General features: G+C 46.9%; 1 protein-coding gene and 1 long non-coding RNA gene across 7 annotated transcripts in view; one reads left to right on the forward strand and one right to left on the reverse strand.

Moving 5' to 3' along the window:
* Positions 1-724: 724 nt before the first annotated feature.
* Positions 725-13,320, reverse strand: LOC119567009. Its single transcript, XR_005226643.1, has 4 exons — positions 13,087-13,320; positions 9,070-9,251; positions 8,136-8,212; positions 725-3,096 (listed from the first exon to the last, which is right to left on the reverse strand). It is a non-coding gene; the product is annotated as an uncharacterized LOC119567009 (long non-coding RNA).
* TMLHE (trimethyllysine hydroxylase, epsilon) overlaps positions 13,285-27,122 on the forward strand; it is a 40,472-nt gene continuing 26,634 nt past the window's right edge. For 5 of the 6 annotated variants that reach the window (XM_043521959.1, XM_037908067.2, XM_043521960.1 and 2 more), the window contains exons 1-2: positions 13,285-13,445; positions 14,360-14,467. The gene's annotated coding sequence lies outside the window, so the exon portion shown is untranslated. Of the gene's footprint in view, positions 13,446-13,651; positions 13,799-14,359; positions 14,468-27,122 lie in introns of those variants that run through there. The other variant, XM_037908065.2, reaches the window with a different exon arrangement.

The following is a 27,122-nucleotide window of genomic DNA, read 5'->3' on the forward strand; positions in this document are numbered from 1 at the left end:
AAGTGCTTAACCTCTATCTGAAAACAACAATATATTTTCAAAGAGTCACAGAGATCAAAATATTGGCTCAGTGAGCAAGCACAAGTGCAGGTGAGAACATTAGTTGCAATGTTGTGTCAGATCGTACCTGTGTAATTAGCCATTTCTAGAAAATGGCTGATTGTCTTTAATGTGTGTCGGCAGGGCAGGGGGCAGCTTTCCAACAGGAAGCTCTTTTGCACAGGGATCGTGATGCGGCAAATGGAGTCCACACGTTGCAGCTGGACAGCTCAGCTTAATATGCAATTACCACCTCCTGCCACTCTGCCATGAGCGGGGAACGCTGAGGCACTGAATATTATATATATAAGGCCACGTCCCACAGCTCTTACTCCTGTAGAACTGAGTCCAGCGGTGTTGGAACCCAGTTTACACTGCTGCAACATCCCCAGCCTCCACTGATATCCCCCAAAGCCATGTTCCCTCCCGCCTCCAACTGTTAGAACAAGCCAGGCTCTGTGGTATATGATACACTGTGAGTTTAAGGAATGCCTCTCACCTAAGACACAAGGATGACAAAGTGTATTACCCAAAGCTGGTGGAAACAAGTTCGAAGGAGCAATTTTCTATTGGACGATGCAGTTTCATCAAAATCTAAACATTTTGTGGGAATGTGTCAATTCTGAAAAAGTCAAAAACCGTCCTTTAGATTTTTTTTGCATTGTTTTGATGTCAGAATCTCTCATTTCAATAGCAAACGTTTCATTTTGTCTTTATCGTTTTGATTAATCCAGTTAGATTTTTACATTATATTAATATGAAAAGAACATATTATATTTATACAATATATATGGCATTTAATGTTTTATTTTATATTATGTTTTGAGGTTATCAAAGCAAAATGGTTTTACCTTATTGAAACAAAATTATTTGACATTATTAAACAGAAACGTTTTGATCGTCCTGAACTGAAACTTTCCAGAATTTTTGTTCTGTGGAAAATTTTGAAATTTTGGGTTTTCATTCCATTTTATGTTGAATGGCAATCCCGTTTTCTGACTAGCTCTAAAATCCCCATTTTTAGTGGAGGAGACAGGGGCCCAAGAGAGAGGAAGTTTAGTCCAGGGTACAGCCAGGAATAGAACCTAGGAGTCTTGCTGTGACCACTACCCAGTGCTTCCACCCTGGAAGTATACTTTGACCAAGCATGGACTGATGGCACAGACAGAAGAGCTCCCTCTGTCCCTTTCCTAACCAGACTGCCTGGAGTGGAGCATCATGATGTTCCTTACACTGGAGAATACAACTGAAGCCTCCATGTGCCAGCAGAATTGGTCACATGACCATCAAGGGTGCAAATGAATAGGAAAGGTAAAATAAAAAGGTAATTGTCTTTCACATGGCAAGTTGTTGGAGAGGGCGCAAGCTGAGGAGAGGATGCATCTGTAGGATATGGAACGGCTTTCCTAGCAACACAGTGATGTGCTGCTGACCTCAGAACTCAGGAGTGATGGATCTGCAGGCAGAGCTGTCAGTGTCTTTCCCAGGCAGGAGGCTAATTCTGTGTCCTAGAAGCCGGATGTAACATCCCATCATTGCTCCTCAGCCCAGGGAAGGAAACAGAAGCATTATGAGGGCTGCTGCTTTTTTTTAAACAACTTGTGACCCATATAGTTGCCTCTAAATTAGAGTAATTTATGGGGGAGGGGGGAGACAGTAAGTTCCCAGGTCCTGAGCTTTGCTGGGGAATCCACTGCAGGCTCTTGTGCTTTAATCAGCCCTAGGTACATCTACACTGCGATAAAACTGGCCCAACTCAGGTGACTTGGGCCCACGGGGCTTGGGCTGCAGAGCTAAAAATAGCTCTGTAAACGTCTGGGCTCGGGCTGCAGCCCTCCCTCATCGTAGGATCTCGGAACCCAGGTTCCACCCCAAAACCAAACATCTACACTGTGATTTTATAGCCCCATGAGCCCAAGTCAGCTGAGCTGGGCCAGCTGCAGGCCTTTGATTGCCGTGTAGATGCACCCCTAGAGGCCACCATACATCTCTCTGTGATAATCAACACGAGACTCTTGAGATACATGCCCCACATGTGGCTCCTTCTAGCCAGGCATCCCAGGATGTCCTGAGGCTGATGAATCATCTGCTACAGGAACAAAAGAGTTATTTAAAACCAAGCAGAGAGAGACACATACGCGCTTGTAGAGACGCACACATAGACATGTGCTATTGGGGTCCAGGCCTTTAAGAGCTGAGACTCTGGTCAGGGCGCTGTGATGCTCTTGTTGTTGTGCACAGCCAGTTGGAACAAGGCAAAACATAAAGCAGAGCTCTTGCAAGCACTGTAAGCACTGAGTGCTCACTGAACACCACAGATATGAATTCAGTGCCTTGAAGAGGACCAGAATTCTCAAATTCTCTACCTAGAATGCCAGATCCCTGCAGAAGTCCTAGCTAGTCACTGTTCCCTGGTATTAACTATTCAATAGTACTTATATTATTGTTTTTAATATTTGTGCTATTTGGTAGCAACCCCACCAGGATCTGTGCCAGGAGCTGTACAAAGATGTGGGAAGACATGATCCCTGCCCTGAAAATGTTACAGTCTAAGAAGGCAAATGACAAACAAGGGGTGGGAAGGGAAGGGCAGGTGAAATGGAAAATGATAGGTCTGGATTTTCATTATTATTATTATTGTAAATGAATAAAATAAGTGCTAGATAGCCCATCTTCTGATCAACCATAACATCTACACACTGGTACTATGTAATAAACTTGTCATACCCACAGCTGCATTTTCAATGTGCATTCATTACTTATGTAATATTATTGTTTATGTGCATCACCCTAGCATGTTGGAGCCCCAATCATAGACTGGGACCCTGTTGTGCTGTACAAACACACAACAAAAAGACGGTCCCTGGCCCAAGGAGCTTCCAGTAGCACCATCTCCTACTAAGCAGGGATCTGTGACTCTGTGTCAGTCTCTCTGTGCAGTTCTCTTTGATGACAAAGTTGGTCTTTGGAAGAAGCAGGTCGAATGCTGTTGGGCTATGGAAGGGTGGCTGCTAGGGCTCAGCTATCACATGCGAGCATTGCAGGGAGCTGTGACAGCTGTGGATGAGAGAGCCAACAGGGAAAGGAAGGGATAGGTTAAGAAGATTCATGTACTGAGCCTCACACATTGAGCAATCAGTTGCTTCACACCAGCGGTGCAAATCTCAAGTTCTCAACTTCATGCCCCGCTTCAGCTTGACTGTATGCTGAAATACTTATGAGGCCAATGGGATGTCACCACTCCATGATATCATGAGACAACATGGCATTGCGGCATACCTACATGATGATACATCTCAATGCAGACCCATCATATTGCAATGTCTTAGCATTGTGCCACAGGGTAACAATGTGCTATTGCAAAGGAAGGCTACTACCACCTTTGGGGAGGTGAAGGAGGGTAGGTCTTTTTCCTCGAGACACCCACTGAGATCCCCTTTCAGCCAAAGCATTCTGCAGTATAATTGCAGAGAATGCTGGAGCAAAAGAGAGAGAGGGCTGGAATGTTGGCCAAGTGTATGACGAGTGGGAAAAGGAGCAGGTAGTTAGGCTAGACAATGGACAGCAGTTGGGAGGGGGGAAAAGATTAATCCTAGGATCATGGGATTTGTCATTGTCCACAGGCTGGTTGGTAGATATCTCCTTTATAGCCATTAGCATGGACACACACTCTCTCTCTGGAATCAAGGGGCTGCAACAAATTCTCATGGATGCTGAAATACCTCAGCTCTGAGCTCACTCTGAGTGACTAACTTGTTTATCTCCTGTGGGAGCTGCTCTGCTGTAATCAAGCATTTGGGAAGCATTAGATCTCAGCCAGCTCCTCTCGAAGTTCCAGTCACATCCCCCTCCCCAAAGAACATATGCTAAAAATACAAAGCCCAATGACACATCACTGTGTTTTTTCTCCTAAAAGTAACTCATTGCTAATCACTCCATTACTTTACTACATCCTGTTGGATTAGCAGTAGAAATAGTTCAAAGACTCAGAACAAATGACAGATGTCAGGGAAATCAGACGCTTTTTGCAGAATTCACAGGCCTGAATTTCAGACATTAATACATGCAAGTTACTGCTATTGCATGTACAAAACAGGTATTGGTGAATGCAGAAGGTTAGTTATATGCATAAATGGCCATCTGTGCAAAAAAATGCCCAATTTGCAGGTGTAATCATAGTAACTGGGTGTTTCTGTTTAGATGCACAGTTGCATTTACTTTTTTGTTTGTGTAACTGCATGCATTTTTGAAAATCAGTCCCTATGCGTTTTTAATTTTCTTATTGCATGGTAAAGTAATTGCACAGTTAGCAGTAAGTTACTCATAGGGGGATAAAGTTAATGGTAATGCTCTGCCTGAGAATAAGGGAGACCACATTCATAAGAGCTTTTGTAACTGTTCAGTTTTGTACTGTAAAGAGTCAGATTCTCAGCAGCTTTCAGCGCTATCATAGAATCATAGAGTCCAATCCCCTGCTCAAAGCAGGACCAACGCCAACTAAATCATCCCAGCCAAGGCTTTGTCAAGCCGGGTCTTAAAAACCTCTAAGGATGGAGATTCCACCACCTCCCTAGCTATGTCTCATGCCTATACCTTCTGTATCTACATGCAAGGCACTGAAAATGTACCTTACGAGTTACACTAAAATCAGGCTAACAATTCTATTTTTCAAGTCACCTGATTTATTTAATATCAATGCAACAAAAGCTGATGATTTAAAAAACAAAGGTGTTAGGAACCAATTATGCAACCCTGCCATGAGTCCCAGATGTACAAATGTAGGGCTTACCAGCCTAGTTGCCTCAGCTGACTCGACTGTCAATCCAGGGTCTAGAGAGAGAGACAGGTGTCTCAGGTACTCTGGACCTAAACCATCAAGATCTTTATAGATCAAAGACAATAGCTTGAATTCCAGCTGGAAATAAACTAGAAGCCAGCTCAATCTAGACACCTCTGGTGTCGTGCATGCAAGAGGAGAGTTTAACTACTGGCCAGAACCCAGATACAGCAGATTATGTTTGTCTTCTCCTGATGCATGAAGATAGAAAGAACATCCAGTGTCACTGCTGCTATCTCGACTTCCAGAAGCAGATGGAGATTTAACAGGATCTCTAGGCTGTAAATCTTAGGCCCTGTCTACATACACAAGTTGTGCCAGTTTAACTACATCTATTTAAAACCACACCTTGGTTGAACTGGTGCAACTTTGTGTGTGGACCAGGTCTTACTAACAACAGGCAGGCATATCCCCTCAGCTGAAAGGGCTGAGATTGCTTCACCGTCTCCTTGCTTTGGTTGCCTTTCCCAGCCTTTCATTATCATCTCTGTCAAAGCTGGGGTAAGCTTTCTCCAGCCAGTTCTCATCCAAACCTGCCTCTAGGCTAGACACAGGGAAAGATAAGTAACTAAACTGTGCAGACCCATGAAATAAAGATGCACAGCTGAGTACTAGCAGAATATTGATTATACTGCACTCCAACCCAGCTAAAAAGAAAAGGAGTACTTGTGGCACCTTAGAGGCTAACAAATTTAGAGACCAAACCACCTATCACCTTTTGCAACCTCATATACACATTGAGCAGGAGGGACACCCACAGGAAAAGAAGAGCAATACGTCTGCCTGCATCCTTTCCAAGAAAAATGAATGGACCTTGTCATAAATATAAAGGGAAGGGTAAACCCCTTTAAAATCCCTCCTGGCCAGAGGAAAAATCCTCTCACCTGTAAAGGGTTAAGAAGCTAGGATAACCTCGCTGGCGCCTGACCAAAATGACCAATGAGGAGACAAGATACTTTCAAAAGCTGGGGGGAGGGAAAAACAAAGGGTCTGTCTGTGTGATGCTTTTGCTGGGGGCAGAACAGGAATGGAGTCTTAGAACTTAGTAAGTAATCTAGCTAGATATGCGTTAGATTATGATTTCTTTAAATGGCTGAGAAATTAAGCTGTGCTGAATAGAATGGATATTCCTGTCTGTGTGTCTTTTTGTAACTTAAGGTTTTGCCTAGAGGGATTCTCTATGTTTTGAATCTAATTCAATTGAATTAGAATCAATTTCAATCTAATACCTGTAAGGTATTTACCATCCTGATTTTACAGAGGTGATTCTTTTTTACTTTTTACTTCTCTTAAAATCCTTCTTTTCAGAAACTGAATGCTTTTTCATTGTTCTTAAGATCCAAGGGTTTGGGTCTGTGGTCACCTATGCAAATTGGTGAGGATTTTTACCAAACCTTCCGCAGGAAGTGGGGTGCAAGGATTGGGAGGATTTGGGGGGGAAAGACGTTTCCAAACAACGCTTTCCTAATAAATAAACCCAGATAAACGTTTGGTGGTGGCAGTGGAAGTCCAAGGGTAAAATAGTTTGTACCTTGGGGAAGTTTTAACCTAAGCTGGTAAAAGTAAGCTTAGGAGGTTTTCATGCAGGTCCCCACATATGTACCCTAGAGTTCGAGTGGGGAAGGAACCTTGACAGACCTACTCAAGGGTGACTCTTTCTATTCCTGTTATGGTCTGTGGTGGATGGTATCACAGTCTAATGGAATCAACAGGTTTCAGAGTAGCAGCCGTGTTAGTCTGTATCCATAAAAAGAAAAGGAGTACTTGTGGCACCTTAGAGACAAACAAATTTATCAGAGCATAAGCTTTTGTGAGCTACAGCTCACTTCATCGGATGCATAGAGTGGATGTGTCATTACACAAAGTAAAACTATTTCCCCTTATTTCCCCTCCTACTGTTCTTGTAAACTGCTGGAAATGGCCCACCTTGATTATCACTACAAAAGGTTCCCCCCACACACACCCCACCCCGCTCTCCTGCTGGTAATAGCTCACCTTTCCTGATCACTCTTGTTTCAGTCTGTATGGTAACACCCATTGTTTCATGTTTTCCGTGTATATAAAATCTCCCTACTATATTTTCCATTGTATGCATCCGATGAAGTGAGCTGTAGCTCACGAAAGCTTAAGCTCTAATAAATTTGTTAGTCTCTAAGGTGCCACAAGTATTCCTTTCCTTTTTTTTTTTTAATGGAATCAACATTAACATTTGACCTTTGCCCATCACCAGAAGGAGGTCATCACTGGCCAATGAGACCAGCATCACTTCTTTGTCATACTCATAGATATCATACTGGAAGGGTTAAGAATCTCTGAGACCTTCAGATGCTGCCAGGGACACCTCATCCAATCCTTCTCTATGTTCTGTCCTATAAAAGGAAGACTAGAAATAGGGTGTTATAGGGGGAGACTGTTGGTTTTTTGAGCATGAGCTTAACAGTCGATCATTAAGAGTTGCCCTCCCAAAGGGAGGTAAAGCCAATATGCACCAGTAATGGACACAATGTGTCTCCACTGGCTCTTGCCAACCAAGAAGGACATTGCTTCAGATCACAACTGGCAGTGTGAAGCTCTCCAGAACCCCAGTGGCCGCAATTGGCCAGGAACCTTGGCAGAGAAGATGTCACTTTTGCCTCCACATTTCCACCACCATGGAAAGGACCAACCCAATTGGAATCTAAGCAATCATATCTATAATGTAGATATAAAACTCCTTAACAAGAAGAGCACTCAGGACTGTTTCTGGGCAAAGACAACTGGGGTTCACTAGGTTGTCCACCATGCAGAACAGTGCCACTGATCAGGACTTAGGTAGAGGTGAAGGTGAAAAGGGAAAACCCCTTATTCACCTTTAGTTAGTGTGATATGTTAAAATGTGTTTATATCATGATCAGTGATGCTAACCTTCCCCTTTCCAGCTTTATCTATCACATTGCAGCTGTATACCAAGGAGACCTGTCAGGATGGGGCAGATGGAGGAGCATTTAGGAACCACCTCACTGAAAGGGGTGAATAGAAAAGAATCACAATGTCCACCTAACCATCTATAAAATTATCTATCAAGACAAGTGGTCATATGTGAAAGGAGGTTGGAGGTTTCAAGCCTGGTTCCTCGTGGACATTTAGCCACATCAGAGAACTAATGCAGTTTGGCACAATTTTCTGTCCTTGCTCAAAACACACCTGATACTGAAAATAGGAAGCATTATAGATTAGTACTGGTAAAACTGTAAACGTCTCCAGGACTGGAATATCATACCTCAGGGAGAAGAGGACTGGAATATGAAGGAGGTCAGCAGTGAGGTGAATTTGCAGAGCTGGGAATGGGAGCCAGGACTGGAATAGACATGAATTAGCAGAGCTGTGTGGGAATCCATTATAAAATCATAGAATCATAGGACTAGAAGAGACCTTGAGAGGTCATCTAGTCCAGTCCCTTGCTCTCATGGCAGAACTAAGTATTATTTAGACCATCTCTCATTATACAAGTGAACACTTTGATTTCAACAAAATATATCTGGTCTCAGGAACATAGAATGAAGGATCAACAGGAAGAGACATCTCATTCTCTGGCTGTAGTATGCAGTCCACATATACATTCACTGGTGTGAACTTCTTTTGAATAGACAAAAAGGATTCAAGTCCAAAAATCCTTTGACAATGAGGCCCTCTAGTGGGCAGATAGAAAAGTCCCACAAATAGTTTGCATCGAGTTCATACATTAGGAAAAACTCATCTTGATTTATTTTAACTTTCTGGATCCAAAATATTCCTTTTATTTCTAGTCTTCCTTAACCAGTGTGCTACAATATCCATCTTTTCTTCCAGTTCCAAAGATTCTTTGTCTTACATTTCTTGAACTTTGATCTTAGCCCACAAATTCAACCATCTGAGAGAGCAAATCACCCTGTAGATTCCTCCAAGAAATATGATTCCCTTTTCTCTTTTTCTAAGTGAATTTGGTGCCAGATTCCCAGCTCTGGAGACTAAAGCTGTCGCTATATTCACAGAACAGGCATACCAGAGGCTGGGCCAGTACAAGCATTCTTATTCATGCTGCAATATGTTGAGAAATGGGAGGAATTGCTGAGCTTGGACCATTTTAAAAATGTGAGAGCTGTGTCCTCAACCAGTCATAAGGCAAGTAAGTGCCATGAAGGAACCTCTCCTTGATACATCATGCAATCTCTTACCTGTTTATGATCTGAAACAATGAGAACCCAGAATAGAGAGTGCAGGCCAAAGAAATGCTGAGGTCCTTTGATACTATAATGGTCTTCTCCATGCCACCTCTCCCTTTGATATATGATTCACAGATTATTAAATTCAGCTAAGTTGTGCCCAGTCATATCAGGTCTGAATTTGATCAAAGAATCTAGAGATGGAAAAAACCTGTTAGATCATCTAGTCACAAATCATCCTTCTTTCTCTTACTGAAGGTAAGGTTGGTACTACATCTGCTTTTCTCCCTTACCCCAATACTTCCCCAAGACTTTAAATAAATAATTGTTCTTTTCACAGTCATATGCTCTTCAGTTTGCAGACTGAGAAGTGTAGCAATTTACTATGAAATCCACCTGCAAGACCTAAATGTCTAAATGATCTAGATGTCTCCATGGTTATGTAAACATGCAGAGATGATTGGCAAGAGGGGAAGGGTGTAGGACTGTCTTAAATTCAGCCTGCAAGAGGTTTAGGAGAGTTTGATGCATACTGGATCCTTACTGTACATTCTGCCATGTGACATAATGCAAATACTATGATGTGGGGATGTGGCACTGTCACATGTGACACAGGGAGCTTGTGCTGTCATGCAAGACAAACACCATGACAAAGAAGCTGGGGGAGCATGAAACAGCCCCCGGCCATGTCCCCACCCTCTGGGCTTCCCGCCTGGCCCAGGGCAGGTGGAGGATCTGTGCCCCTTCCCCACTCTGCCTCTTCCCACCCCTGCTCCGCCTCTTCCCCCAAGGCCCTGCCCACCCACTGCTCACTTCTCTCCACCCGCTCCCTCCAGGCCGCCCTGCCTGCCACTCACTCCTCTCCACCCCGAGGCTCCCCGCACCGCTCCTCTCCGCCCCCTCCCACGAGCTCCCCCAGCCGTTCGCTCCTCTCCACCCCCTCCCCCGAAGCCCCCCCACCTGTCACTTGCACCTCTCCACTCCCTCCTCCGAGGCCCCCGTCGCTCACTCTCCTCTGCCCTCTCCTGCCTTAAGGGTCTGTGATGGGGGGGAAAGGGGACAGAGAGGAGCGAGCAGCAGGCAGGAGCCTTGGGGGGAAGAAGTGGAACGAGGGTGGGAAGAGGCAGAGTTAGGGCGAGAAGAGGCACAGCGAGGGCAGGCCTTGGGAAGAAGAGGCACAGCGTAGGCAGGGCCTCAGGGCAGAGTGAGGGCAGAACACAGGAAGAACCCTGGTCCAGATGCCACTGGCCTCCTTGGTTCTCCAGAACTTCCAGCGGTGGCACTCCAAAAGCGGCAGACTGGCACACCTGCATCTGGCATTTCTTGCCCTGTGTGGGGAGGCTAAGCCTCACCAAGCCTCTTAAACCTGCCGCCTATGTCTTCTCTTCTCCAGACTAAAGAAACCCAATTTTTCCAATCTTCCTTCAGAGGTCATGTTTTCTAGACCTTTAATCATTTTTGTTGCTCTTCTCTGGACTTTCTCCAATTTGTCCACATCTTTCCTGAAATGTGGTGCCCAGAGCTAGACACAATACTGCAGCTGAGGCCTTATCAGCACAGAGTAGACAAGAAGAATTACTTCTTGTGTCTTGCTTACAACACTCCTGCTGATACATCCTGAAATGATGTTCATGTTTTTTGCAGCAGTGTAATACTGTTGACTCATATTTAGCTTGTGATCCACTATGACCCCCAGATCCCTTTCTGCAGTACTCCTTCCCAGGCAGACATTTCCCATTCTGTATGTGTGCAACTGATTGTTCCTTCCTTAGTGGCATACTTTGCATTTGTCCTTATTGAATTTCATCCTATTTACTTCAGAACATTTTTCCCATTTGTCCAGATCATTTTGAATTTTAATCCTATCCTCCAAAGCACTTGCAACCCCTCCCAGCTTGTTATCGTCCACAAACTTTATAAGTGTACTCTCTATGCCATTATCTAAATCATTGCTGAAGATATTGAACAGAACCAGACACAGGACTAATCCCTGGGGGACCTCACTTGATATGCCGTTCCAGCTTGAGCTGTAGCTCATGAAAGCTTATGCTCAAATAAATTTGTTAGTCTCTAAGGTGCCACAAGTACTCCTTTGCTTCCAGCTTGACTGTGAACCACTGATGATTACTCTCTGGGAACGGTTTTCCAATCAGTTATGCACCCACCTTATAGTAGTCCCATCTAGGTTGCATTTCCCTTGTTTGTGTATGAGAAGGTCATGCGAGACAGTATCAGAAGCCTTACTAAAGTCAAGATATACCACATCTACCACTTCCCCCCATCCACAAAGCTTGTTACCCTGTCAAAGAAAGCTATTAGGTTGGTTTGACATGATTTGTTCTTAGCAAATCCATGCTGACTGTTACTTATCACCGATTATCTTCTAGGTGTCTGCAAATTGATTGCCCTAGCCCTGATCCCCCTCCCCTCCCACCCTCTGAACCCCTCAGTCCCAGCTCGGAGCACCCTCCTGCACCCCAAACCCACCTCAAAGCCCACACCCCCAGCCTGAGCCCTCACCTCCCCTGCACCCCAGCCCCCTTCCCCAGCCCTGATCCCCCTCCCACCCACTGAACCCCTCGGTCTCAGCTGGAGCACCCTCCTGCACCCCAACCCCCTCATCCCCAGCCCCACCCCAGAGCCCACATGCCCAGCCAGAGCCATCACCCCCCCCCCGCCCCAACCCCCTGCCCCAGCCCAGAATCCCCTTCCGCACCCTGAAATACTTATTTCTGGCCTCACCCCGGAACCTGCACCCCCAGCCCAGAGCCCGTACCCCCTCCCACACCCCAACCCCTTGCCTGAGCCCAGAGTCCCCTCCCATACTCCGAACCCCTCGGCTCCACCCCCCATCCCAGAGCCCCCTCCTGCACCCCAAACCCCTCATCCCCAGCCCCACCCCAGAGCCCGCATCCCCAGCTGGAGCCCTCACCCCCTCTGGCATCCCAACCCAGTTCCTTGGCCCGGAGCCCCCTCCTGCACCCTGAACTCATTTCTGGCCTCACCCTGGAGGGTGGAGTGAGTGCAGAGCAGGGGTGGGGCAAGAGGGAGGAGGGATGAATTGCTCTGTCACTCGGTCTCCCCACCCCCCACTCGCTCTTTTTCACTGGGCTGGCTCAGGGGTACAAGGAGGGGGTGAGAGCTCTGGCTGGGGGTGCAAGCTCCAGGGTGGGGCCAGAAAGGAGGAGTTCAGGGTGCAGAAGGGGGCTCTGGGCTGATGCAGTGGGTTGGGATCTGGGAGGGGTTCCAGCTGGGGATGAGGACGTTGGGGTGCAGGCGGTGGCTTCAGGCTGGGGCATTAAGAGTACAGGAGGGGGCTCCAGGCTGGTGCAGGGGGTTGGGGTACGGGGAGTGTGAGAGCTCCAGCTGGGGGTGCAGGCTCTGGCGTGGGGCTGGGGATGATGGATTTGGGGTGTAGGAGGGTGCTCTGGGCTGGGACCAAGGGGTTCAGAGGGTGGAAGGGGGATCAGGGCTGGGGCAGGGGGTTGGGGCGCTGGAGGGGGTCAGGGTGGAAGCTTCAACTGGTGCTTACCTCAGGCGGCTCTCGGAAGCAGTGGCATGTCCTCCCTCCAGCTCCTACATGGAGGTGCAGCCAGGTGGCTCTGCATGCTGCCCCGTCTGCATACGTCGCCCCCACAGCTCCCACTGGCCACAGTTCCTGGCCAATGCAAGCTGTGGAGCTGGCGTTTAAGATGAGGGTAGCACACAGAGCCACCTGGCTGCCCTTACACGTAGGAGCTAGAGGAGGGCCATGCCACTGATTCCGGGAGCCGTGCAGAGCCACGGCAGGCAGGGAGCCTGCCTTAGTCCCTCTGCACGGTCGACCGAACTTTAAACAGCACGGTCCGTGATGCTGACCTGAGCCGCCAGGGTCCCTTTTTGACCAGGCATTCTGGTAGAAAACCGGACACCTGGCAACCCTGCATGCCAACTTCACATGTAACACAAATGCCATGACACAGGAACCACAACGCTGGAATGTGGCCCTGCCACGCAAGGCCGACTCCACGGAGCCCACGTGTAACCCACCCTGGGCGGAGAGGAGAGACCCGCTTTCCCCTAGACAGGCGTCAGCACACCCTGTGGTTAAGAGAACTCCCACCACTGCTCGGGGTCCCTTTCTGTAGCCAGGACACCTCCACCGCCGGCTCATAGCCGCTCTGTCCGGAGCCCGCACTCTCTATGGTTAGGAGGGTGCCACGCCGCTCTGTCCGGAACCCGCATGTTCTATGGTTAGGAGGCCTTCTTTCACCCTCCGGTACCGCTCTGGCAGCTGCTCTCGATGGTTCGCAGGCCCCACTCCTGGGCGGGACCCCGCGGGAGGCGGGGCGGAGCGGAGCGGAGCCGTTGTCAGGGGGGACCCGTCTGTGCTTCGGACTGCCTGGCAGGTGACTTGAGTGCAGGGCGGCCGGAGGGGGGCTGTGTTTGGGGGAAGCTGGGGGTGGCCGGAGGGGGGGCTGTGTTTGGGGGAAGCTGGGGGGCCGGACGGAGGGGGGGCTGTGTTTGGGGGGCGGCCGGAGGGGGGGGCTGTGTATGGCAGGGTGGCCTCTGGACCCAGCAATCCTGTGGGCAGGAGTGAAAGCCCTGATGAGCCAGATCCGGTCTGTGGGCTGTAGTTTGCCCTCCCCTGCTATAGTGAGATAATTACTCCATTATAGCTCTGCTGGTCAATTTTCCTGTGTAGACAAGTCCTTAGTGAACGCTAAAATAAATTGTGTAAATGGGCCTGCAAAAATCTAAGGTGATCAGAATTTGTAAATATCTTATTCTTGTTTTTATCTTTTATTAGTAGGGAGATTTCCTTTCAGTTTATCCAGAACTTGCTAATGCCTCTTTTGGGTTCTTTTTTTATTAATTGGTTTCCTTCCCCTTGGTAATAAAGGCCTGTTTAGTTGCACGATTACCTGACTACTGGCTCATCAAAGATGTATAAGTTGCTTCTGCTGCCTCATTCGTGTGTTACAACTCTATTCTTCTCCTATGCATAGGCTTAACTTCCTAGTATATAACAGTAGTTGAGCATTCCTGGAGATGAGAATAGCTCCCCCCAAGTGTCAATTTCATTCCTCACTGCTTACCACCTTAACAGTAATCTAGGATCAGGTAGACTTCTTCATCTGAAAATTCAGTTGCTGGTGAATCTCATTTTCTGTTCTTCCTGCTTCACTAATGTTACAAGTAGGGTGGTTTCAAATATGAGGGCAACTGTATCATCTTTGTGTTTCAGAATTGTCAAATCTTTTGCATGTGTTAACTGAGCTGCCTACCTAAACTCAGTACCCTTCCCTTTTTTTTTTTAAAGTTCCAATTTGGATGTCTTGGGACAATCATAGGAGCAGTTCCAGGCGTCTCCAAAGACACATCTGGAGTTTTCGGTGTCTAGCAAGAGCCACATAAATGTATTAAAAATGTGAGTAATATGCTTTCAGATAACAATTTGAGCTGTTCAGCTTCTGAGCAGTTAAATGCAATTAATCTGTCTGTCTAAGCTGTTTTCAAATGTTAAATGTCCAACTGCATAGCCATGATTGAATCCAGGCCACTTTGCCCTGCTAAGTGCATAAAACCGGGTCTGCAAGCTCTGGATGTGGCAGTCAAAGTCCCTCCTGCTTCTCTTGCATCTTGACAATATTTTCTCCCTCATAAGCAAACAGATTTATGTTTTTTTAAAAAAAAAAAAAAGTTGATGCACAAACCTCAGGAGTCTTCTGAGCAGTGGGGAAGCATATGATTCGAAGGCGTTATTTTAATAGCATTCATGATGAAATTCATGTGCAGATCTCTCAAACTCAGCTACCTTTTGGACATTGAATTGTACTAGTCCTGTCTTACCTTTGAGTTGTCTCAAGTTTTAGATATCCTCTACAAATCTTGCTGTTAAGCAGCCCCCATTGGAAAGTGGGTCTAGAAGTCTAGCAGGTTTTGGTGCCACTAAAACCTGTTCCACTTCAGATATATGGGTATAAGTCTTTGAAATGAAGCCCATTGTGTTCATAAGAGTTGGGGAGCAATTTAACGAAGTGTGGTGTTTGCTAATTTAAAAGCTGATGTCAGATAACAATGCTCTTTTTTAAATCCTGTTTGGTTTTGTTATCAATTCTTCCAGCTATTGTATAATATATCTTAACCATAAATCTCTTGTTTGTGCTTTACTCTTTTTCATCTTCCGTGATTCTGAGGCCCAGCTCTCTGTACCTGGGCTTCAGCTGAAAACAAAATCTCTACTACTTTTCTCTTTGAAATCATATCTTCTCCCACTTTGTTTGTTGGTGAAATAAGCATACTTCACAGTAATCGAGTTTTCTCTGAGCACTCCCACCACCTGGTAAATAGGAAGTAAGGAACCAGAGGCAGCAAGACCCATCCCATTTACACTTGAACTACTTGGCATACAGGCCAGGTCTACACTAGAAACTTTTGCCAGTATAGTAACATGAGTATGGGGTGGGTTATTTTACAACAATGCTATACCGACAAAAGCCCTAGTGTAGATGCAGTTGTGCTGGCAAAAAGCTGCTCTTGCTGGTATAGCATAATTAATTGGATGAACCAATGTAATCTATACCCGCAAAAACTGCAACTACGCTAAGAGAATTTGCCAGTATAACTATCCTGGCAAATGTTTTTTAGTGTAGACTAGGCCTACATTTCTTTGCTCTACATTTCATTCACCTCTTCTATATGGGAATGTAGCGAGGCGATGACTCACGAGTGTGGCACCTCCTGCTGGTCATCTCCAGAATTAGCTCTTTCTGGCCCAGAGCGCCCTCTGCAGGCCGGTGTCTTGCCTGCCGCTGGTCCTGTGTCCCTTCCAGACCCCGGAGCCTCTTTATCTCAGGGTTCTGCCCCAGCAGTACCCCCACACTCTGGGTCTCCCCTCCCAGGGGAACCCCCAACCATCTAAACCCACCTTGCCTCAGTGGCTACAGCCAGTCATCATCTAACCCCCACTCACTGGGGAAGACTTCAGTGTAATGGCCACTCATCATTGGCAAGGGGTTAGGACCAGCTGCCTCCACCTGTTCCCAGGCTGCCCCTCTGCAGCCCCAGTACCTTTCTGGGCCTTTACCAAGGCCTGCAGCCTGGGGGTTTACCAGGTGGGAGCTGCCCCTGCCCTTGCCCACGCCCACTCAGGCACCTTCAGCTCCCAGGCAGCCAGGTCCTTCTCTTTCTACAGCTAGAGAGAGACTCCTCAGCTTCTGGCCCATGGCCCTCTTATCAGGGCAGCTGGGCCCTAATTAAGCTGGCCACACCTATGGTCAGCTACTCAGTCAGTTTCCCCAGCTGTTCTTAACCCTTTTACCCAGCTGCAGCCCTCTCCAGGGCTGCTTTTAACCCTTCCAGGGCTGGAGCGGGGTCACCACCCCGCTACAGGGAACTTGATAAATGAATTGGAAGTTAGCTTGGTTTCATTCTAGTGTCTGTAAATACCTCTATGTAATTTCATAGAGCAGTGCTGGATGAATTATATTAGATATCCTGATATACCACACATGGCATCAATACACTTTTAAGTAATGGACAAGCACCAGTGTTCTGAGGCTTCTGTAAATACTCCTTGTATGTCCCTCTCTTATAAGGGATGAAGGGAGTTAAGAGATACAGAAAATGTGGGTGTGAAAAATCTGTCTTATTAGCTGGCAGCATTCTTCCTCAGATATTGGAAGGGTTTAGTTTGGCGTGGGAGGAGGGGAGAGGGAAATGTTGAAGGATGGATTAACACATGTACCTGCACAAACAAGAGGAGATTTTGAAGATGTTTTGGATGTGAAAAGTAACTTCTGAGTTTCTAGGCAAAAGTGCATATTGCTAATATGGACCAGAAAGGCGGCTGATTTCAGAATTATTGCAGACCAACAGCTTTTAGTTGAGTCAACGAATGAGATCATGTCACTTACACATCTGATTTCAGATAGTGACAATTGTGGCAGGGAAGAAAAAATTCCCCTTGAAAGATTTCATTCTATATAGTTGGGAGGGAGAAAATATTTACAGTAAACCAAATGTGTTCAGAATCCAAATGAACCATCACCTCTTCATTAATGAGCAAGAGATGAAATAGTAGGGGTTAGCTTTTTTTTTTCAACATTCCCTAGTCCATGGCATGATACAAAACCCCCTTCAGGGTGTCGTGGAAAAATTAACCACTCATTGTGTTTGGATCAGAACAAGCCTGAAGCTCCTTTATTGATTACAAGCGCCGGGGGGGTAACAGCTCTAAGTAGCTGCCCCCCGATGCAAAGCACACACAGCTTTTTAAAGCTTAAAACCACAGGCAAATTACACATACTTCCATATTAATTACCTTATTTGGAATACATTGCAAAATTAACACTGGTCAAAAGCAAAAACAAGCGTTTCCCCCACTAGGCCCTTCCTGTTGTTCACTGTCTGTTCTTTTGCAGTCAGTGACCTTTCTAACACAACTGTTGTGGTTATATATTTCATAAGCTTGTCTATTGCAAATTTGTTCTGTCTGGGGACTTTTCCATCATGCCCCTTCATGCCCCTTATGTACAGAAAACCATTGTTCTGTTTTGGGGACTTTCCAATGTGCCTTCTCCTACCCCTTGCAAACATAAGCAAGCAGGATCTCAGTTTACGGCCTGCAGGCAAGCTTGACCAAAGTCAGGGCCTTGACCTGAGTTTTATGCCCTGTGAATTTTCCCTCACAAGGGTATAGATATTTGCTCATTATATTTGCTCTCGTTCTCATTTTCAGTGTATTCCCATATTTTATATAGCCCTCTCTCTCAGAAAAATTACACACCTTAATTCCTCTTCTTATTCTAGTGCTTGCACATGTCCATTCTTATTTAGGTGTGTGCATGCCCCGAGCACAGCTGTCAGAAATTTTTCCCCTAGTGGTATCTGTCAGCTCAGCTTTAGTGCCCCCCTGGTGCCGCACACTCATAGCGCTGGTATAAGGGGGCCCCGCCGATTCATCACTCCTCAGTTCCTTCTTACCACCCATAACGACTGTTCAGAACATCCCTTTCTTTGCCTTGGCAAAGAGTTTTTGGCGGTTGTCCTTAATTGGCTATTTATATATAGTTGTAGTGTTTTTTAAATAGGTAGTTTTAGTAGATTCTTAGTAAGTTAAGGTTAGCAGGGCACCTCTCCGTGTCTGGAGAGGAGGTCCCGGCACCAGTGCCTGCCTCATTCCATGGGGTTTAAGGCATGCTCCTCCTGTGGGAAGCCTATGCCCAACAGTGACCCACACTTGAGTTGTCTCAAGTGCTTGGGAAAAGGCCATAGAAAAGACCTCTGCCAGATTTGTCAGGAGTTCAAACCCAGAACATAGAAGGACTGGGCAGCGAGACTTAAAGTTCTCCCTATGGAGGCCACGCTGAGACCTGCCTCAGAACCGAGATCGGACTCAGCGCTGAGCACATCAGCATCTGTGCAGAGTGCACTGCTAACTGCTAGAGGCCCGCGGCGCCACTCCCCAAAGAAGAGGCACTTCAGGCATCACAACAAGAGCTGTCCACTGGCACCAGAGAGCAGCAGCAAGGGAGATAGGGATGCGGTGAGACCCAGGATGGTCCACTTTCCCGCAACGGCAACCAGCCCCAACAACCATGCCGGTGCCACAGACTCTACAAAAGGAGCTGCACTCCAGCCAGCACTGCGCCGACTGATTTGTGGTCCCTTTAATGACAGAGGTGTATGCAGCAGCCAGGGACCTTTTGACTCTGCTGATACTGGGATCCCCTGGTGGCACCAGGAAACATTGAGGTTTCCACCATTGAGAGACTGGTGCCAAGACCCTTCTCTAGAAGGAAACCACCTCTGATTGCCTCTCCTCCAGCTTCACCGCGGCACCGTTCACCAGCACCGGGAGGGTCGGCAATGCTGTGGGGACCACACTTCGTATGCCTCTTCCTCCCTGGGGTCGGATTCAGGCACCTATTCCGAGTACCAACAGAACCGTCGGCGCTACAGCCACCACTCCCCATGACTATTGGTGGGTTCCGGAGCTACAGGGGCGATGAATGCCTGGCCTATAGACCTATGGGGGATGAATCCCATGCAATGGCCATTCTAGAATGCGTGGGTTTCCCCTGGGCCAGGGTACCAGTTTGCGGTGCTCTTTCTCGGTCCGGTTGGAGACTATGGCACCACCGTGATGAGAGACGCTGGAACCGACCAGTACCAAGGCAGGAGCTGCACCCAGTACCAAACACGGCATGGGCCTGGGCTTGCAACCTGGTACATACCCTGGCGTGTTTGGTAACTGGTACCGAACAGCCGGCTCAGGCATCCCGAGTAGAGGAGACAATGGAAGAAAGGACAGCTTTTCATGCCTCTTCCTCTGTGATCTCTGGACTGGTGATCTGCTAGGTCACTTCAGTCCTTGTTCTCTGGGAGCCAGCCTTACCCTGCTCTGCTGTGAGAACCCCCACTCCTGGGCTGTACACGCACAGCCTCTGGCATGTAAGCTGCTCTGAGCTACTTGTAACTGAATGACACTAGCCAATACCTCCGGTCCCAGAGACAACCCTAGGAACCTCCGTCTTGCAGTGCCCAGTGCCTCCGTCTTGCAGTGCTTGGATGCTGCAAGCTTATATGAGTTTATCAATTTCACAAAGAAATTGATATGTACCAGGCTTGTTCTCCCAAGGGGAGCCTCTGACATGCTTCAAAGCAAACGCATTGCTTCAGGTAGAATAAACAAACAGATTTTAAGTGATTATAAGTCAAAGCACAAGAACTCAGATTTGGTCAATTGAAATAAAAGCAAAACGCATTCAAAGCTGATCTTAACACTTTCATTGTCCTTACAAACTTAGATGCTTCTCGCCACACGCTGGCTGGTTGCTCTTCAGCCAGGCTCTCCCCTTTGATCAGTGCTTCAGTCGCTTGGTGTGGTGTCTGTAGATGTAGGTGGAAGAGAGAGGAAGAGCATGGCAAACATCTCTTCTTTTTATCATGTCCTTTCCTCCCCCTTGGTTTTGTGTCTCCCCCCGCTCCCCCCCTTCAGAGTCAGGTGAGCATTACTGAGTCTCTCTAAGCTAAGCAAGGTTGAGCAATTCCCGTGGTGTGGCCTCATGCAGGTGAGTCATTGCATTGTAGCTCCCTTGCTGGACAATAGCTGTTGATGGGTTGTTTGATACCTTGCCCGGGCATTGGTTACTTTCCTTGCTGTTGCCTCTGGGGAGCAAATATCCGGCTGTTTCCCTCAGCTTACAGCATGTTTTAGTGGCAACCATACTACACAATTCTCATAACTTTATACGCATTAATGATATACATATATGGATAGAGAAATGACTTTCAGCAGATCATAACCTTTCCCCTGATACCTTACAAGGCATGCTTTATACGTAAAATCACGGTTATATGAAAATTAGGAATATGGGGGTTACAGCCCACTCCCCGAAGATATAGAATGTCACATCCTGCTTTTCACTGGATGACGATCTTATAGCAAAGAGGGCTTCCCCTTCCCCCCCACCAAATGATTTAAGAACCCCCAAGACTTGCTAAAGCAGGTGGCTATTTTATCAGCATCAGGGCCTGCAAAAGTTGTGCTGCCACTGCGATGAGGCAATAATGAAGCCGATTAAAGTCCTGTGTCAGACGCCTGCCTCCCTCCCACCCACAGCCAAGAGAATGGAGCACAAATATTTCATTCCAGCTCAGGGCTGTGAATTATTACTTTCTCATCCCCCGCCGGGATTTCTCATGGTGGTGGTGGCCAACGAGAGGGACCGGCAAGGACAGATGGATCATGTGCAGAGAGCAAAGGAGCCAAAGAAGTTAGACTTACTTGGCAGAAAAGCATACTCGATGGGGGTGGGGAGGGCTCCAATTTTGCATAGCAACCCAGCAAGCATTGCTGGATCGCTATGACTTCAACATGTGGGAGTCAATGGGCAGATTTAAAGCGAAACTCCCTCAAGACAACTAGCAGGAGTTTTCAGCAATGGTGGACGAGGGCAAGACAATTGCCAGGGCTTCCCTGCAAGTGGTCTTGGATGCTGCTGGTTCTGCAGCTAGATCCATGGCCGTGGTGGTTACCATGAGAAGGAAATCTTGTTTGTGAGACGCTAGCTTTCCTCAGGAGGTCCAGAAGACACTGCATGCAGGAATTGCCCTTTGAAGGCTCTTTGCTCTTTTCAGAGCAAACAGACGCTAGGCTTCACGGCCTTAAAGATTCTATGGCCACATTAAAATCTCTAGGGCTACATAACCTGTCTCAGCCTAGAAGGCAATACAGACCCCAGCAGTTAAGCGCTATTACACCCAGGAGCCTAGCCATAACCAGAGGAGAAGGAGTAGGGGATTCAGTAGAAGACCACCTCCACCCTCCTCCATCACAGGACCTTCTTAATTGGGCCCACACTGCTCAGGCAACTCGAGACACTCATTTTGACAAGATTCTTGAGGATGACATCCAACCCCCGCAATCTCAGGATCCATTCCCTATCTTTTCTGACTGCCTTACCCACTTCCTCAAGGCCTGGAAACGGGTTACTTCTGACTGCTGGGTTTTAAACACAGTAGAATTGGGGTGTGGTTAGATGTTTGTCTGCGTTTGTTCTCCCTGTGTGCTGTCCCAGCTCTGTGCGGATAGTTGACACAGCAGACCTCGAGAGAACTGCCCAAAGACCACAAAATCTGTTAAGGTACGAAGGCATCCGGCCAGGTTTATTGTCGACGAAGCACGGTGCTAGTATCACGCAGACTCTACCGGACCACTAATACATGTATGCCCGTGACAATGGACACAGCTCAGTCAGTGACGGGACTTTCCACTGCCCCGTAGGCTGGCCAAAGACACTCCCTCTGAGATACATCTTTATACACCAGTTCAAACAAGTTACATATTACCCCTGATATATCAGGGTGCCACCCGTTGCCTTGTACATGTTGGTTTGATCAAAACATCTCTGTCCATCATGCTGTCATCCTGACCTTTTCTTTAGGATGGGTCAATGTGTTCCTGTTATCTTTGGGGAATGTGCTGGTATCAAGGTGTTCTGGTACCACCCTTCTGGAATGTGCTTGTGTGAGTACTCTGTGCCCAGCGCTTCTTAGGAGTATGCGTTTTGCAATATTAGCCCTGTGCTTGCCAAATTCTGTGACCAGGATCTGCCTCTTGCTCACAACCTGACTATGCTTCAGCAAAGTTTGACCGCTACTTTAGTTCAGGCCTCTGATACAAGACCTTATGTTTCAGGCCCTCTTCTTGCTACACAGGGTATACCCTCCAGTTTCTTTCTACGTTCTCCCCCACCCCTTCCCAGTCCCTCTTCAGGGACCCTTCTCATGAGCCTCTGCTAGAGCAGAAGGTGCAGTCCCTCCTTTGAATGGGAGCTATGGAAGAGGTTCCACATCAGCTAAGAAGAAAGAGGTTCTATTCCAGTTACTTCCTGATTCCCAAAGCCAAAGGAGGCCTGAGGCTGAGCCTAGACCTGCACAAACTCAATCGTTACCTCAAAAAGCTAACATTCTGCATGGTCTCTTTGGCATCCATCATTCTGTCGCTGGATCCAGGGGACTGGTATGCTGCCCTCGATTTGAAAGACTAATATTTTCATATTTCGATATTCCAAGGTCACAGATGATTCCTGAGGTTTGTGGTGAATCAGGGGCATTATCACTTCACTGGCCTCCCGTTTGGCCTTTCAACTGCCTGGCAGGTCTTTACCAAATGTATGGCAGTGGTAGCAGCATTCCTAAGGAAAAGAGAAGTTCATGTCTTCTCGTACCTGGACAACTGGCTCATCAAAGGCTGGCCCCAGCACAAGTACAGTCCGACATTGCCCTTATACAGTCAACCTTCTGGGACCTGGGCCTTGTGATAAACATACAGAAATCAACTCTAACACCTGTTCAAAGAATAGAGTTCATCGGGGCTCTTCTCGACTGGATGTTGACAAAGGCCTGTCTCCCAGATGAACGTTTCCAGTCAATTTAGTCATTAATACGCTCCCTTCAGTCCCACCCCATCACAACAGTCAGACTGTGCTTAAGCCTTCTCGGTCACATGGCTTCCTGCACATATGTAATGCAGCACACAAGGCTGAGACTCGGACCTCTCCAGGCTTGGCTGAGCTCGGTGTACTCCCTGTCCAGGCACCATCTGGACAGGATCCTCACTGTGCCGCCTCAGTCCTTGACTCCCTTAAGTGGTGGCTGGACCCCAGAGTATTATGCAAGGGAGTACCCTTCACAAGGCCCCAACCATCTGCACATCCAGTCTCTGACACCTCAGTGCTAGGTTGGGGAGCCCATCTAGGTCATCTCAGAACACAAGGTCTATGGTCACAGGAGGAGCTATTGCTCCATATCAATATCAGGGAACTCAGGGCGGTCTGTCTAGCTTGCCAGGCATTCCTGCCCCATATTACAAACAAGACCGTTTCAGTTCTCACGGACAATACGTCAGCCATGTATTACATCAACAGGCAAGATGGGGCCTGTTAATCCCCTCTGAGTCGGGAGGCAATCAGTCTATGGGATTTCTGCAGCACTCATGCAATCGAGTTGTAGGCTTCTTATCTGTCAGGGGTACAGAACCACCTCGCAGATCACCTCAGCAGGTTCTTTTCCGCTCACCACGAGTGGTCCCTTCACCCGAATGTCACATGGGACATCTTCCGCAGGTCGGGTTATTTCCAGATAGATCCGTTTGCTAAACGTGCCCACAGGAAGTGTCAACAGTTCTGCTCCGTGAAGGGTCACAGCCCAGGATCCATCACAGATGCCTTCCTGCTGACATGGTCTGTGTTATGCCTTTCTGCCCATTTCATTGATTCACAAGATGCTGACAAAGATCAGAGAGGAGCAGGCCCGAGACATCCTAATAGCTCCAGCTTGGCCCAGGCAGCATTGGTACACAATGCTAGTTCAACTGTCCATGGAGATATCGGTCACACTTCTGCTCCACCCAGACCTGACTTCTCAGGACCACAGGTGTCTGTCTGCTCCACCCGAACCTTCCTTGCATCTGAAAGCATGGAGTCTTCGTGGCTAAATCCTGATGAGTGAGCCTTTTCGGAGCAGGTCTATAAAGTCCTCCTAGGCAGCAGGAAACCCTCTACGAGGGAAGCTTATTGCACCAAGTGGAAGCGTTTCTCCTTTTGGTTTTCACAACGTGGAATGTCACTTCTGGAAACCCTCTTACAACTCATCTTAGACTATCTTCTATCCCTGAAGGAGCAGGGCTTGGCCCTCTCCTTGATCAAGTGCCACCTGGCAGCCATCTCCACATTCCATCTGAAGATAGGCAATAGATGGATCTTTTCTCATAAAATGGTAATCTGCTTCCTTAAAGGCCTGGAGAGGATATTCCCTCAAATGAGGAAGCCAGTCCCTCCATGGGATTTGAAATTTGTCCTTTCAAAATTGATGGGACCACCCTTCGAGCCACTAGCAACATGTTCACTACTTCACCTTTCATGGAAAGTAGTCTTTCTAGAGGCAATCATATTGGCCAGGAGGGGGTCAGAGAGCCGAGCCCTCACTGCAGAACCTCCTTATACAATCTTCTTTAAGGACAAGGTGCAGTTACGTGCACACCTGAGCTTCCTTCCTAAGGTGGTGTCCCAATTTCACTGCAACCAACCCACATTTTTGCCTTTTTTAAAGCCTAAACCGCATGTTAATGGGGAGGAACAATGCTTGCACTCTCTGGATGTTAGGCAGGCTTTGGCGTTCTGTATTGAAAGGACCAAGCCATTTCACCAAAACCCTACAGTTCTTCATAGTGATAGCTAAAAGGTCTTCCCATTTCCGTTCAGAGGATCTCGTCGTGGGTAACATCTTGTATCAAAACTTGCTTTGACCACACAGTCCTTCCCCCTCCGCCGAACTTCACATCTCATTCAACAAGGTGTCAGGCCTCATCAGCAGCCTTTCTGACTCAGGTCCCCAATCAGGATATCTGCAGAGCAGTAACCTGGTCCTCAGTACATACGTTTTCAGCTCATTATGCCATTACTCATGGGATGATGCTGGAGTAAGCTGTAGTCTACAGAGACAACATCACATAGTTTTCCACATCCCCTAAGCAATCATTTGGCTGATAGTCTGGAAATTGCTAGTGTTCTAAGGATTAAAAATCCTCCAGTGAATCAATCGCAATTTAAACCAGAAGCAGATTGTTTCAGCAACCTCCTTCTACACCTAAACCAAATTTGTGTACCAAATTGTGTACCAGAATAGTACTACAGTCTGCTTGCCCCTGAACTCCGAGCCCACCTCCTGTGCTACAGCTTGTGAGTCACCTAAATCAGAGTGGACACGTGCAAACACTCAAAGAAGAAAAAATGGTTACTAACTTCTCTGTAACTGTTTTTCTTCTAGATGTGTTGCACATGTCCATTCCAAGACCCATCCACTGGCCCCACTCTCGGAGTCATTGGTAAGAAGAAACTAAGGAGCGAAGGCTCGGCGGGGCCCCCTTATACCAGCGCTATGAGTGTGCAGCACCAGGGGGCTCTGGAGCCAAGCCAACGGATACCACTAGGGGAAAAATTTCCGACAGCTGTGCTCGGGGCGTACACATACCTAAATCAGAATGGACATGTGCAACACATCTCGAAGAATAACAGTTACGGAAAGGTTAGTAACTTTTTTTTCCCCCTGTCCAGCTCCAGTCGTCTTGTGTGTAGACTTCAATTTCTGTAGTAAAACTGCTTTCCCAAAGTGTAAGAGCAGCTATCTTAGTGCTTTATTACTGCTCTAAAGTTATTGGAGAATCATTCCAAGTACTATCTTGCTTAGAGACTAGTGTGGTGTGTTGTAATTTTTGTATAACTGGTTCTGTGAACTCGTGAAAAGGTTGGAGGGATGAGAGAGAATGGTTGACCTCTTTCTATCTCCTGCCCTCCCAGGTGCTTTTACACAGTGTTGCTGCTTTAGATGGACTAAACTGTCAAAACTAGATTTATATGTTTTGCCCTGATGTCCTGTACCCCATTTACTTTACTAAACTTTAGGGTGGGAGAGGGAGCTGACCTTTGAACTATCTGATTGATAGACCGCCTGAATCCAGACAAGGCTACTTTCCAAGTTTGAATGATAGCACACTTGGTACACAAATTTGGTTTAGGTGTAGAAAGAGGTTGCTGAAACAATCTGCTTCTGGTTTAAATTGCGATTGATTCACTGGAGGATTTTTAATCCTTAGAACACTAGCAATTTCCAGACTATCAGCCAAATGATTGCTTAGGGGATGTGGAAAAGTATGTGATGTTGTCTCTATAGACTACGGCTTACTCCAGCATCATCCCATGTTGCTTAGATCAAAAGTACATTATCCTGGTCTTCTGTTCTTAATATCTGTTTAAAAGATTCCTTAAAATGAAAGAATGACATTCAGTGGACGTGAAAGGGAGGCTCAGCCTGTTCTCTGGGTGATAGACTGTGGTGGAGAGATGTGTGGGAAAAGGATGGCTTGACCTTTTTTTCCAGTGAAAGCCATGACTTTTTGGCAACAATTGCTTAGATGATGCTGTTTGGTTAGTTAGCCATAACTGGCTGTGTGGACAGGAGTGCCAGCAGTTAGGGAGGGAGCTGAACTCTCAAAAGACTTTTGGCAGCTGCCTGATAAAATCTGTTTTATCTAAACAACCGATTTGCACAGGATGCATGTGTGTTGCCCTACTGTCAGTCAGATCTACGGAGAGGCAGTCTACATGGGTTCAGTGGAGTGGAGAGGCCTTTTCCCACTCAATGCTATCATCTCTTCACCCACTGGGGACAATGTAATCTAATACTTAGCACTTACATAGCATTTAACATCTTCAACATGTTATACAAACTTTAATCCTGCCAGCACCTTTAAAAATTAGGTAAATATTATTGTCCTTGTTTACAGAAGGGAAAGCTGAAACAGAGATGTCAAGTGTTGTGTCCACAGTTCCAGCCTCAAACTTAGTTCACTAGAATATGCTACCACTAGATTACATATGAGCTCTCTACTCAGTTATACATTGATTCTTGTCCAGTAGGGTGTCTAATTATTAACTCTTCTGGCTACAACAAAATAACTTCTATGACAGCATGCAGAGTTTTAAAATATTTGGGGTATTTTACTTGCTTCTTTTAAC

Source organism: Chelonia mydas, chromosome 9 (genome assembly GCF_015237465.2).
Source record: "Chelonia mydas isolate rCheMyd1 chromosome 9, rCheMyd1.pri.v2, whole genome shotgun sequence".
NCBI classification, from domain to species: domain Eukaryota; kingdom Metazoa; phylum Chordata; order Testudines; family Cheloniidae; genus Chelonia; species Chelonia mydas.